Source organism: Pezoporus wallicus, unplaced genomic scaffold (genome assembly GCF_028554395.1).
Source record: "Pezoporus wallicus isolate ANWC-B61680 ecotype Strahan unplaced genomic scaffold, APGP_CSIRO_Pwel_v1 contig_6999, whole genome shotgun sequence".
NCBI classification, from domain to species: domain Eukaryota; kingdom Metazoa; phylum Chordata; class Aves; order Psittaciformes; family Psittacidae; genus Pezoporus; species Pezoporus wallicus.
In genome coordinates this window covers 1,186,372-1,200,156 of record NW_026640180.1, presented here as the reverse complement: position 1 = coordinate 1,200,156, position 13,785 = coordinate 1,186,372, and the positions used below count along the sequence as shown (strand labels likewise).

The window sequence follows — 13,785 nt, the reverse complement described above, 5'->3', positions numbered from 1 at the left end:
ATATTTTCTGTATAAGCTATGTACATTTAAGTCTGAACATAAATTTCCATTTTCCCTTTTACAGATTGTAAACTTAAGCAGAAGAATATATTAAGTCATTTTCTGTAGACTACATAGTAGGACTGTAAAAAGATAAAACCAGGAAATTGATGGCAATCAGCTTCATGGCGATGAAACAGTTACACCACAATATAAATGATGTGATTTTAATAAATTACATTTGAAGCTACAATAATGGACTAACAACAGCTTTCCTTTCAAGATATTTCAGACATTATTGGCAATACTTATTGGTAAAAGATACTGGTAAAATATGAACATATCTTCATACTTACGACTTATAACGCAAGTGACATTGACACCACCATTTAACATTATTAAAATTGATATGCTAATGAATCAAAGTGGTATTCTCCACTTTGAAAATAAATTAAATTACATTTTAATCTTCTTAATTTACGTTTGTACTTAGCATTTGATATAAGTATTTACCAGTTAGTCAATAGTATACTACTGCCTGTTTTTATTTTCCAAGAAACCTTTATCATTTTCTCCAATAAGCAAACAGAAAAACTTCTTTTTTGCATTGATACAGCTATCAGTCACCTTAAAAATAACCAGTAATAGATGCTTTGTAATATATCCATGATCACCTCATGGGAAACAGCTGCTTCCAGCAGGCCATGAGGAACTAAGTCTTCTCTTGGAAAGATCTGGGCTAATCAGTCTTTTGGATGTCACATCTATGATGCTACACTCTGTGGATGAACATTAGGAGCCACACTATCAGCTACCACAATAACAAATTACAGTTGAGTTATTGTCCTGGGTTCAGCAGTAGCAGTCATTTTTCTCCTTCTTAGTAGCTGGTGCAGCACTGTGTTTTGACTTTCGGCCTGGGAACAGAGCTGATAACACTGATGTTTTAGTCTGACCAAGGACTTTGTGAGGCTCATATTCTGCCAGGGAGGAGGGAAGGCTGGGAGGAAGCAGAGACAGGACACCTGACCCAAACTGACCAAAGAGGTATTCCATACCACAGCACGTCATGCCCAGGATGTAACTGAGAGTTACCCGGAAGGGCTGGGAGACTGCGGGGTTGGACGAAGTATTGGTCAGTGCTTGGTTAGGCTGGTGGGGTGAGTTATCAGTCAGCAGGTGGTGAGGTGTTGTATTCTCTTCCCTTGTTATTTCCTTTATCATTATTATTATTGGTGGTAGCAGCAGTGATTTGTGTTATACCTTAGTTACTAAACTGTTCTTATCTCAACCTGTGGGAGTTGCATTCTTTTTGATTCTGCTCTCTGTCCCTCCAGGAGTAGGGGGAGGGAAAGAAGGGGGGGAGTGAATGAACGAGCTGCCTGACTGGGTTTAAACCACAACAGTTATGTAATCAGTACTGTACATCCAACTAATGGCCATTCCTTGATGAGATTCAAATTTGACAAGACTTGTTAGGATCCTAACAGCTGGGCAACAGAGGAATTTGCTTATCCGACTCCTTTCAGCAAATCTACCTTGTCATCATACAATTTTTTGATCTTGTGTATCAGTGTAATCTTTACTAATTTCCCATAATGGAGCCCCATATCTTCTTCAGAGTTCATCTTCCATTAATGTAAAAATTAATCTGTGAAGTAATAACCAGTCTTGAGGATATTATGGATAATATCAAAGGAAATTTTAATCAAAATGTAAAGACTGAATTTTAGTACCTTTTGCAAGCCTTTTTTATGCTGAAAAAAGTCACATCCACGCTATAAAAAGACTTTCATATACTTCTAAAAAAGTCCACATTTATGTGTTAGTCTCACATGTGCTTTGCTCCCATGCACCTAAAAGTCACGCCTATGACAGTATGTAATTCCCCATGCACCTAAAATAGTCCTTTGCTACATCTGAAAGTTGGACTGAATTAAAATGTTAGAAAATCCTATGCACACAGTTTTTTGTTACACATCCTTTTTCTTCTTATCCTTTGTCCTGACCTATGTACAGCCTTTCTTGCAATAAAGTTTGAGTTACCTGTACAGCTACACTCACCTATTTACTAAGATACATACTGCATGAAAGCGATAGTTAGACCAGGGAGAAGAAGCATCTGCAACAGCCTGCTGTGTCGACATTGCATTTCTAACTGATGTGACCTGCATTATTGAAACATTGAACAAGAGTATAACTTGTAAGTAGCTCTCTTCTGCAAGTCTTCCGGCAAAATGACAGGCCATATTTTAATAACATTTCAGCTCTAAAAAAAGCATTCGAGCAAATGTCAGAAGCCCTATTTCAGCAAAGATCTGAATACATCTGAATCTATCTCTTTTTGACTGCATCAATATCAGCACACATTAATTATCCTTTGCATGGATTCCGTGTGTTATTTGAAACATCTTCTATGAAGGCCATATCAGAAACTCAGTATTCAGGTAAATACTGGAGTTATTTCACCAGAAACATCCCCACCTCACCTCAAGGCACTTGGGTAAACTTGTCAATTTTTTCTTTTTCTGATAAGAAGTATGTGCTTAACAACAGCACTGCCATTACAGTGAGGAGTGCTATCATGTCAGTTCCTGCATTCTCCATGCTCCAAATCTATCAATCAGAGATGTCAGGTCTGTCACACAAATTGGGACGGAATTGAATTGGTCTGTGTTTATGAAACACAGACTTTGATATTACCCAGCTGTTCCAGTGTTATGTTTGAAAGCAAATGAATTATAAAGAAAAAAAAAAAATTAATATTATTTAACAGATTATTTTTTTTAACTTCTATTACAACACCTAGGAAAAAAGGGAGTGTAAAATATTTCACAATGTATTTCAAGATGAACTAGGACAACTTTAAAGAATTAAGCTCAGGAAGCACCAATTTTTAAAACATATCGGTATGCCTTTTGGGGGCAGTGAGATTCTACTAAGAGTAACCTAAGAAAAGTTCATGCTACACTGCACATTAAGAAACAGTATCTTAACACTAATTATGATAGTCCCCAAGTCATTTGAAAACCAGAGCACTTTGTTAATACAACAGAAAAACTGAATGTCCAACAATTAAATAATATAGACTAATTCACTTCTGTGCAATTTCACAGACTGCAAGCGCAGTTTATCATTACTCTATCACCTTCAGCCCACATGAAAATATCACATCTCATCAAAGTATATTACTGAGAATAAACAAGACATTTGAAGAATGGAAGAAAAAAATCACTAATACATAATTTTCGTAAACAGACATAGCTAGAATAAAGCCCAGAAATACTGAATCACATGACCAATGTCACACAGGAAGCCTATGGCAAATTTGAGACCTTAACACAGACATGGCAAACCCCAGTTTGCCATACCACATAAAACTGTCCTATCTTTAAGTTTATACCTGTGTAGATCTTGAGAGAAGTAGTTTAAGTAGAAATGTCAAAAATACTTATTAAGTTGATCAGCCTGGACAGTATTATAGATATTTGCTTGAATATTTGATTTTCTTAGTTTTAAAACACCTGTTTCAAGGTACTATTTTCTCAGTAACTGATCACAACTGGAACCTGTTCATAAAATGGTTTTGTTAATTAACTCTAAGTGTGGATTAAAAAAAATAAAATCATATGTTTCTCAGCCTGTCTGAACTGATACTGCTAACTCCCTGGTGAAATAGGCAGGCAGAAAGAACTGCTTGTACTTGTTATTCACTGGGAAAAAGCAAAGTATGCTAACTTGTGCCAAATATTTTTAAGTGTTATGAATTTACTTCAGTTCATAAGTATATGATTTTGAACACTGAATTTTAAAGTGGGTTCACTGAATTTTAAAATGGGTTATTTTTTTTTCCCCTGTTCCTTAAAATGCTTTCTTCCCAGTTAAAAAAAAAAAAAAAAAAGAAAAAAAAAAAAAAAAAATATAAAAAATATCACAGTATCACAGTATCACAGTATGTTAGAGATTGGAAGGGACCTCGAAAGATCATCTAGTCCAATCCCCCTGCCGGAGCAGGAACACCTAGATAATGTTACACAGGAATGCGTCCAGGCGGGTTTTGAATGTCTCCAGGGAAGGAGACTCCACAACCTCCCTGGGCAGCCTGTTCCAGTGTTCCGTCACCCTCACTGAGAAGAAGTTTCTTCTCAAGTTTAAGTGGAACCTCTTGTGTTCCAGTTTGTACCCATTACCCCTTGTCCTATCATTGTTTGCCACTGAGTAGAGCCTGGCTCCGTCCTCGTGACACTCCCCCTTTATATATTTATAGACACTGATAAGGTCACCCCTCAGTCTCCTCTTCTCCAAACTATAGAGACCCAGCTCCCTCAGTCTTTCCTCATAAGGGAGATGCTCCACTCCCTTAATCATCTTAGTTGCCCTGCGCTGGACTCTCTCCAGCAGCTCCCTGTCCTTCTTGAACTGAGGGGCCCAGAACTGGACACAATACTCCAGATGCGGTCTCACCAGGGCAGAGTAGAGGGGAAGGAGGACCTCTCTCGACCTACTAACCACCGCCCTTCTAATACACCCCAGGATGCCATTGGCCTTCTTAGCCACAAGGGCACAGTGTTGGCTCATGGTCATCCTGTCGTCCACTAGGACCCCCAGGTCCCTCTCCCCTACACTGCTCTCTAACAGGTCATTCCCCAACCTATACTGGAACCTGGGGTTGTTCCTGCCCAGATGCAGGACTCTACACTTTCCCTTGTTATATTTCATCAAGTTACTCCCTGCCCAACTCTCCAGCCTATCCAGGTCTCGCTGGATGGCAGCACAGCCTTCTGGCGTATCAGCCACTCCTCCCAGCTTAGTGTCATCAGCAAACTTGCTGATAGTACACTCAATTCCCTCATCTAAATCATTGATGAATATATTAAATAATACCGGTCCCAGTACTGACCCTTGAGGCACTCCACTAGTTACAGGCCTCCAACTAGACTCAGCCCCATAGACTACAACTCTCTGGCTTCTCTCCTTCAGCCAGTTCGCAGTCCACCTCACTACCTGATCATCCAGTCCACACTTCCTCATTTTAGCTGTGAGGATGCTGTGGGAGACCGTGTCAAATGCTTTGCTGAAGTCAAGGTAGACCACATCCACCGCTCTGCCATCATCCATCCACCGTGTTATTTCCTCATAAAAGGCTAAGAGATTGGTCAAACATGATTTCCCCCTGGTGAAGCCATGTTGACTGCCCCTCATAACCTTCTTATCCTTGATATGCCTTAAGATGGTACCAAGGATAAGGTGTTCCATCACTTTCCCAGGGATGGAGGTGAGGCTGACCGGTCTGTAGTTACCCGGGTCCTCCTTCTTGCCCTTTTTGAAGACTGGAGTGACATTTGCTTTCCTCCAGTCCTCAGGCACCTCTCCCGTTTCCCAAGACTTGGTAAAGATGATGGAGAGTGGTCTAGCAATGACTTCCGCTAGTTCCCTCAGCACCCGCGGGTGCATCCCATCTGGACCCATGGATTTATGGATGTCCAGATTGCTCAACTGGTCTCTAACCCATTCCTCATCGACTAAGGCAAACCGCTCCGTCGACCTGGCTTCATCTAAGGTCTCAGGGGTACAGGGCTCTTCAGGACTGCCCGCAGCAGAGTAGACAGAGACAAAGAAGGCATTCAGTAACTCTGCCATCTCTTTATCTTCTGTCACCAGGGCACCCATCCCGTTCATCAGTGGGCCTACATTGCCTCTGGTGTTAGTTTTGTCTGCCATGTATTTAAAAAAGCTCTTTTTGCTGTCCTTGACCCTTCTTGCCAGGTTTAATTCTAAGGATGCCTTAGTCCTCCTAGCTGCCTTCCTACATCCTCTAGCAGCAGCCTTATATTCCTCCCAAGTGGCCAGCCCCTCCTTCCATGACCTGTAAACTCTCCTCTTCCACTTGAGCATACCCAGCAATTCCCTATTTAGCCACGCAGGTCTCTTGGCCCTCTTCCTTGACTTCCTACGTGTCGGGATGCTCCGATCTTGAGCACGGAAAAAGCAGTCCTTGAATGTCAACCAACTATCTTGGGCCCCTTTACCTTCAAGCAGCCCTGCCCATGGGATTTCCCCTAGCAATTGCTTGAAAAGGCCAAAGTTTGCCCTGCTAAAGTCCAGGGTTGCAATTCTACTTGGTATTCTACTAGTCCTGCCACACAAGATCCTGAACTCCACCATCTCGTGGTCGCTGCAACCAAGGCAGCCCTCAACCCTTACTGCTTCAACCAGATCCTCCTTGTTAGTGAGGATGAGATCCAGCAGCGCTCCTCTCCTGGTCGGCTCATCCACCATTTGCAGGAGGAAGTTATCATCCATACACTGGAGGAACCTCCTGGACTGCGGCTGGGTTGCCGAGTGGTCCTTCCAGCAAACATCAGGGAAGTTAAAATCCCCCACAACGACCACGGCCTGTGACTGTGAGGCCGCTCTCAGCTGCCTGTAGAAGGCCTCGTCAACTTCCTCACCCTGATCCGGTGGTCTGTAACAGACACCTACAACAGTATCCCCCCTGCCAGCCTGCCCCTTAATTCTCACCCACAGACTCTCAACTCGCTCATCATCTGTCCCTGGACAGAACTCGGTGCACTGTAGTTCCTCCCGCACATAAAGAGCAACCCCACCACCCCGCCTGGCTGGCCTGTCTTTCCTGAAAAGGACATAGCCTTCCATGACTATATTCCAGTCATGTGAGCTGTCCCACCACGTCTCTGTAATTGCCACCAGATCATAATCTCCTGACTTAACACAGGTTTCCAACTCCTCCTGCTTATTTCCCATGCTGCGCGCATTGGTGTACAGGCATTTCAGGGAGCGAGCTGAGCACACCGATTTCACCCTAGGATTGTAGGAGGCCTCCCAGTCTTCATTAATTCTGGAGCGCTGCCCCACTGGGGCAAGCCCAGCTACAACCCCATCCCCCTTCGAATCTAGTTTAAAGCTCTCCAAATGATCCCTGCTAATTCGTGCCCCAGCATCCTTTTCCCTCTGTGAGACAAACCTTTCTCACTTGTCATTGTCCAGACTGGTGCCCTATAAAACCAGCCGTTATCAAAGAATCCAAAGCCCTGCCTGTAGCACCAGTCTCGAAGCCAATTGTTCATGAACTGAATCTTCCCATTCCTTCCCACATCATCAGTGGAAGATGGAAGGAGTGAGGAGAAGATCACTTGAGCCCCAGACTCTTTCACCATCCGCCCCAAGGCCCTGTAGTCTTTCTTCATCCCCCTCAGATTGCGGGAAGCAGCTTCCTCCCCACCTGTCTGGAAGACCAGCAGCGGGTAATAGTCTGTCGGGTGCACCAGGTTGGGGAGCGCCCTGGTGATATCCCTGATCCGGGCTCCAGGCAGACTACACACTTCCCTATGATGAGGGTCAGCTCTGCATATCGGGCCCTCTGTTCCTCTCAGAAGGGAATCCCCTACTACAATGACCCTTCTTTCTTTCTTAACAGAGGCAGTCTTGAGGTGCAAAGTCGACTCCCTTTTCCTATGTGGCCTTGTGGGCTGGCCTTGCCCCACATTCTCACCTACCTCTCCTTCAAGATCCAGGGCCTCGAACCTATTACGGAGGGACACCTGGGGAAGCAGGGCAGGAAGGGGGAGGGTTTCCCACGACGTCGACCCGGAACTCGCTTCCAACCCTCGTCGTCTTTTTGGTCCCCTACCTCTGCGCAACAGCTACAGGGCAGGGGCTGCCTCAGTCCATCCCCCTCTGTGTGAGAAGGCAGGGGGTCCTTCCCCTTTTGGGGGGTATCTCCCTGGAACCGTTTTGACTGGCCCGCCAGGGAGTTACTCCACCAGTCGATCTCCCTTTCACACTCCCTGATGGTCCTCAGTGTCTCAACCTCCTCCTTAAGTCTTGCCACCAGGCTAAGCAGATCTTCTACCTGCTCACACCTCGCGCAGGTGGAATGCTGTCCTCCCTCCCCCGGCAGCAGCAGGCTCTGGCACTCCCTGCACCCAGAGACCTGAACAGCCACGGTCTGGGACGGGGTCTCTGTCTGAGTTGCTGTAGTCACCTTACTGCAAGCTCTCTTTCTGGAAGCAACCATATTGGTGCGCAGTCTGGGACACCAGCAACACGACCTGCTTGTTCCTCCCTGTGCCCGGTGGGCAGCGACCTGTCGCTGCCCTCTCAAAGGCTTTTTCAAGGGAAGCAGCAGGGGCGTGGTCGCCGTCACCGTGGGAACGCCCCCCTCCACGTCAGCCTCTCTCTCGCAAGGGCTGCTGGGGCTTCGGGGATCGGGAGATGTCGGGAATCGCGATGTCTCTGCGCTATCCCCTCTGATTTTCCTAATCTCCGTTGACCCTCGCGTCGCTGAAGCGTGCCGGCTGTGGCTCTAGCTAGGCTAGCTCCGATCAGCTGACATGATATCATGTCTGGAAATGAAAATACAAGAGGATTACTTTTACAATCCAGTATGCATGACATATCTCCATGATGAAAGCTGCAAATTGCTGTTTGCTTATGCCAAAATTTTTCATTAATAGACAATGATTTACAGGCCTTGTCTGTGAGCAACACCAGTTCTGATAATTCTGGGATAGAAGCATCATGTAGATGGAGTGACAGATACCGAGATGTTCTTTGTTTCTCATCCTGTTTTATCTCAAAAATGAAGTTCTTTTTATCTTGCTTTACCACACACACACAAAAAAAAAGTCTACTGCTTACTCTACAATTCCTTCTGCAACCAGTATCAAAGTATGACAATTATATGAAAAAATTCAGCATTCTGCAATACATCCATACGCACAAAACAAACCTGGCATTTAGCAGACAACTTTGCTATCAACATTAAAAAGGCAAAAACCAGTGTGGATAATGGGTGAATTAAACAAGGCACATACTGGGTACCCAAAACACCTACAGAACCAAAGGGAAAACCCTTGACTCAAGCCAAACAAATAATTACAATATGCACTCAAAATCACTAACTGGACAACGGATATGACCTGTGACTGGGTTAAGACAAGTTTTGAATCCAGAGAAGCATATTGCACAACAATGATTTTTAAAAAAAAATGTTTAAATTGTTTATTGTTTTTTTTACTACTATATGAACTCTGTATAGAAAAAAAATTTCTAGGTAAGTATGGACAATACCATCCCCAAAGAAAAGCACTATTACATAACTGAGATTTTCTGTATCCTTTTCTTTTAGTATTTTAGTTTCAGTTATTATAAATGCAGGTCTTAAAGAAAAATTTGCAGTCACACATAATAGAAACTTTCTGTGTTTTTAATAGTGTGAATAATCCCAAACTTCACCTCACTTTCTCGGAAAGAGAGAGGGCAGGCAGCAAACCTTTCTGCATGTAGCTTACATTACACAACATGGGAACTGTATTATGCCAGCTGTTTCTTCTCAGGAATGAATCAATACTGGCAGATGGGTCAGACTAATATAGTGAGATGTTTCTTTTACTGTCTGTCATTCTTCTCTCTACCCTAATGCAGCCAAACTGTTGAAAATCTGGTGAATCACAGCCAACACAGCGAACATTATCTGTGAGGCTGATGTTGTCACCAGTCAACACCAAGGAAGGTGCTGAAGTAACACTGCTCACCCCGGAAGGTGCCTTCAGCTGTGCCACTCTCTCATAGCCACACCTACGCAGTCTAAAGAAGCTTCTGTTTCATTTTCAGATGACAGAGTTTCTGAGATTGTAAGTTAAAGCAAATGAGGTTGGCACTTGGGTTAAATCAGAGAACAGAATGTTATCTTTTCAATTACCTTTTTTAAAAAAAATGCATGTTAATGTCAGAGGAATACCTATTTTATTCCCATCTTATAAAATACTGTGGGGTACCCTGATCCTACAAGGGTGACAGAGACAGCAACCCCAGATGTTTCCTAATTTGTAATGTTAAAAGTTTATTAACTTCTGTTTCCACAGCTCCACAGTAAACAGGCATGGTACTGTTTGCCAGATAATCTTCTCCCTGCAGAAGTTTGTTGCTGTAGCAACATGTTAGAAGAACCAGGATGCCAAAGTGGCCACGCCGTACGTGCATGCAATGGAACAGTGGTTCCAGGAGAAAAAAGTGGAAACAAAAAAGCAAATCCATCTGCAGCACTGCTGAATGATGAATGCTGGAGTATTTCTACAGTTATAATACTGTTTATATAGTTAAATCCACAAAGAATGAGTCTCTTTGTATACGCAAGAACATCAGAAGACCTTACATAAATGGGAATTGGAGTAAGTGCATTTTTTTTCCTTTCTGTTTTTTCCCCTGCTAAAAATATAGTCCTGAATCCATCAGAGATTACTTAAACATGAATTTATCACCCTGATGACTAATTTTTAAGCCAGTTGGCACCTAGATGCTCCTTGCAGCCAGGTCTTAATGTGACCTTGGATATGTCATAGTTATAGCATGGTTCCAATACTAAGTTGTAATGTTTGAGTATTTATTAGAACTATTTTCTGTTAATAATGAAGTACCAGGTTAATTTGTACATTAATAAATTAAACATAGCAAAAGGATGGTTAAGTGCTGATAAATAGGATCAGTATAATTCATATGACAAAACCCATATCCTTCATGTAATAGTATAGTTACAAATTCGTATTTTTACATTTATCAAATCTAGTAAACTTATACACTAAAGGCTGTCTAAAACAGTGTCTCCTTACAACTGTTGGCAGCAGTCTTAGCTTTGGAAACTGCACAACCTCATTTCCTTGCCTCTCTCCTTCAATTCACACATGCAGGGGTTTTGTGAGTATATTTATTCTATAGAATCATAGAATAGTTAGGGTTGGAAAGGACCTTAAGATCATCAAGTTCCAACCCCCCTGCCATGGGCAGGGACACCTCACACTAAACCATATCACCCAAGGCCTTGTCCAACTTGGTCTTGAACAGTGCCAGGGATGGAGCATTCACAACCTCCCTGGGCAACCTATTCCAGTGCCTCATCACCTTAACAGGAAAGAATTTCCTTCTTATATCCAATCTAAACTTCCCCTGTTTAAGTTTTAACCCGTTACCCCTTGTCCTATCACTACAGTCCCTAATGAAGAGCCCCTCTCCAGCATCCCTATAGGCCCCCTTCAGATACTGGAAGGCTGCTATGAGGTCTCCACGCAGCCTTCTCTTCTTCAGGCTGAACAGCCCCAACTTCCTCAGCCTGCATATGGGAGGTGCTCCAGTCCCCTGATCATCCTTGTGGCCCTCCTCTGGACTTGTTCCAACAGTTCCATGTCCTTTTTATGTTGAGGACACCAGAACTGCACACAATACTCCAGGTGAGGTCTCACAAGAGCAGAGTAGAGGGGCAGGATCACCTCCTTCGACCTGCTGGTCACACTCCTTTTGATGCAGCCCAGGATACGGTTGGCTTTCTGGGCTGCGAGAGCACACAGCCTGCATTTGGGTTATCTCAGGTCTCTCCCACTGACCATGAGAGTCAAGAGATGTGCTTACATTTTCACATATACATACTTATGCACACATACATACTTCTGAAATCATATTCTCTGTGAGCATATATGTACACACTGTATATGTAACACGTATGGAGTATTATTCACATGTGTGAGGAATGGAAACAGGTTCCCCCTGAGCCTTCTCTATGCTACACATTCCCAGGTTTCTCAGCCTTTCCTCATGGCAGAGATGCTGTAGTCCCTTTATCACCTTGGTGAGCCTTCACTAGATACTCTCCAGTCTCTCTTGTACTGGGGAGCCCAGAACTGGTCCCAGCATTCATGGTGTGGCCTCACCAGTGCTCAGGAGATTGACCTAGTCAATAATTTGTGTAAGGTGACCCAGGATACCATTAGCCTTCACTGTGGCAAGGGCCCATTGCTGGCTCATGGTTAATGATGATTAGCAGATGTATACATAATTAATATCTTTATACAGATCAGAAACAAACCAAAAAAGAACCAAACCCCCAAAACAAAACAACCCCCAAAACAAACAAACCCCACCCAGGAATTTCAAATTGAAAAATAAGCAAACAAAACAAAACAAAAAACCCAAACGAAAAGTAAGGTTTTAATCCAAAACCTGACTCCCAACATATTGCTGCTATTCTGTTCTTTATGGCACTTCCTTCCAAACAACAGAACAGACTTAAATCTTTTCTGATTGGAATTCAGCAAAAAAGGGTTCTTTCTTGCTCAGAACACTTTTCTCCATTTGTTTAATCAATAAATTCATTTTATGCAACAAAACACAATCTGTACTTTTAGTCAAGCTGATTTATGTCCCTGCTTTTAATTATAATCAGATAAACAATCATAACCAGTGAAAGTTAGAAGACGTATAAAAGACAGACTAATTTGACTCATTTTCTTCCAAAATGAAAATGTTGTCTTTCCTAGCTTATCTTGCATTGTACAAGCACCAACATCTGTACATCTAGTAAATATTTTCATGTCAATATTTTAGTAACATTAAAATCCGGTTTAATTATAACGGCACAGATCAGGTTTTTCCCTGAATTGCATTAGTGAATTGCATTGAAAATGCTTCTCAAACATCACTGCCAAATGGCTTGTTCAAGTCTCCGCAGAAAGGGCACTGCTCACTGAGAAACAGTGTCAGATCTTTGCTGTCAAAATTATCCTCAGGGGACACATTTTACCATCTCATAATGTTTCTAAACCTTTTCAAACACTTCTGTGGTCTCATAAAGATTTCCCTTGATACTCTGTAAACAAAAGGTCAGATCTGCATTTACCCAGGTTCCACAGTTACAAGAGATTTATCATTGCATTATCTGAAGATATTGCATGGGCAAGCAAGCTGTATTTCATTTCAAGCAGCTGAGGCCCCTAGCTCTTACTCGGCCTTTTTTGGTGGGTTTCTGTTTTTTGTTTTTTTTTTCCTCTTAGCACAACTGAAAACAAGGCTCAAAAGAACATTTTAGTTTCTTTTCTAGAGCACCTAAACTGTTCAATTAAAAAAGTATGATTCATGTAAAGAAGCAAGAAATGTTGACTCTTTTGTTAGGTTTGGCTGATGAGCAGTGTTAAAGTAAACTAGTTATCCAGAGATGCATTTTTGGCACAGAAATTAGTCCTGATTATCAAGCATTGAAGGAGCAGAATCAGTTTAAACAGTGTGGATAAGCTTTACAAGATAAGAGATAGAAGTTATTCTAAATCAAATAGCAAAGAAACAATGTTTGTCCATTCCCATGTTTACTTTGGGCGCTTGATGGAACTTTCTGTGCAGTTTGTTTTCTCTGCAGTGTCAATTCTCTCCTCTGTCTCTACTGTCAGCCAGCACCAGACAGAAGCGGAGGACCAAGCGCTATTTTTAAGTTTTTCTTTCCATCCCTCTCCCCACTTCCCTTAATTGGCTAGGTTCAGGTCCATGTTTTCCCTTTAAGCTAGAAATTGCCTGAGCTCTTAGTGTTAGGTTTTAGCAACAGATGGTACACTTCCCTCCGAGTTAATTCTGAACCAGTATCTCAGGGTTGAGATTGCTAGAGTTGTTATCTTTCAGCAGAGATCCTGATTTTATAATCATTACCAATCCAAAGCCTACTTCAAAGAAAGAGTTGTTAAGCTCTGCTGTGGTATTATTCTGTGTCAAACAGCTGTTTCAATCCGTCCAAGAGAGAGATGCTACTGGAATGCTGAAGATGCAATAGTGAAATAGGCTGTTAAATGAAGAATTATTCAATATTTGCTACTGAGTAAAATATCCTCTCCTATTCTTTCTCCCCAAGAACACCCATGTTTCTGCAAGTTCCTGCTAATAGGAATGAAACAGCTTTCCTAAACCTGGAGTGTAGGTAAAAGTAATAAAATAAAATTTAAATTAAACCTCCTCAAAATAGCAACTCATTTA

General features: G+C 42.4%; 1 protein-coding gene and 1 long non-coding RNA gene across 3 annotated transcripts in view; one reads left to right on the top strand and one right to left on the bottom strand.

The window, feature by feature from the left end:
* The window catches only part of CCSER1 (coiled-coil serine rich protein 1), a 728,863-nt gene that overhangs the window by 212,077 nt on the left and 503,001 nt on the right, over nt 1–13,785 (bottom strand). The window lies entirely within an intron of this gene.
* Nucleotides 2,317–10,176, top strand: LOC130603873 (uncharacterized). The gene is made up of 2 exons (XR_008973308.1): nt 2,317–2,482; nt 9,867–10,176. It is a non-coding gene; the product is annotated as an uncharacterized LOC130603873 (long non-coding RNA).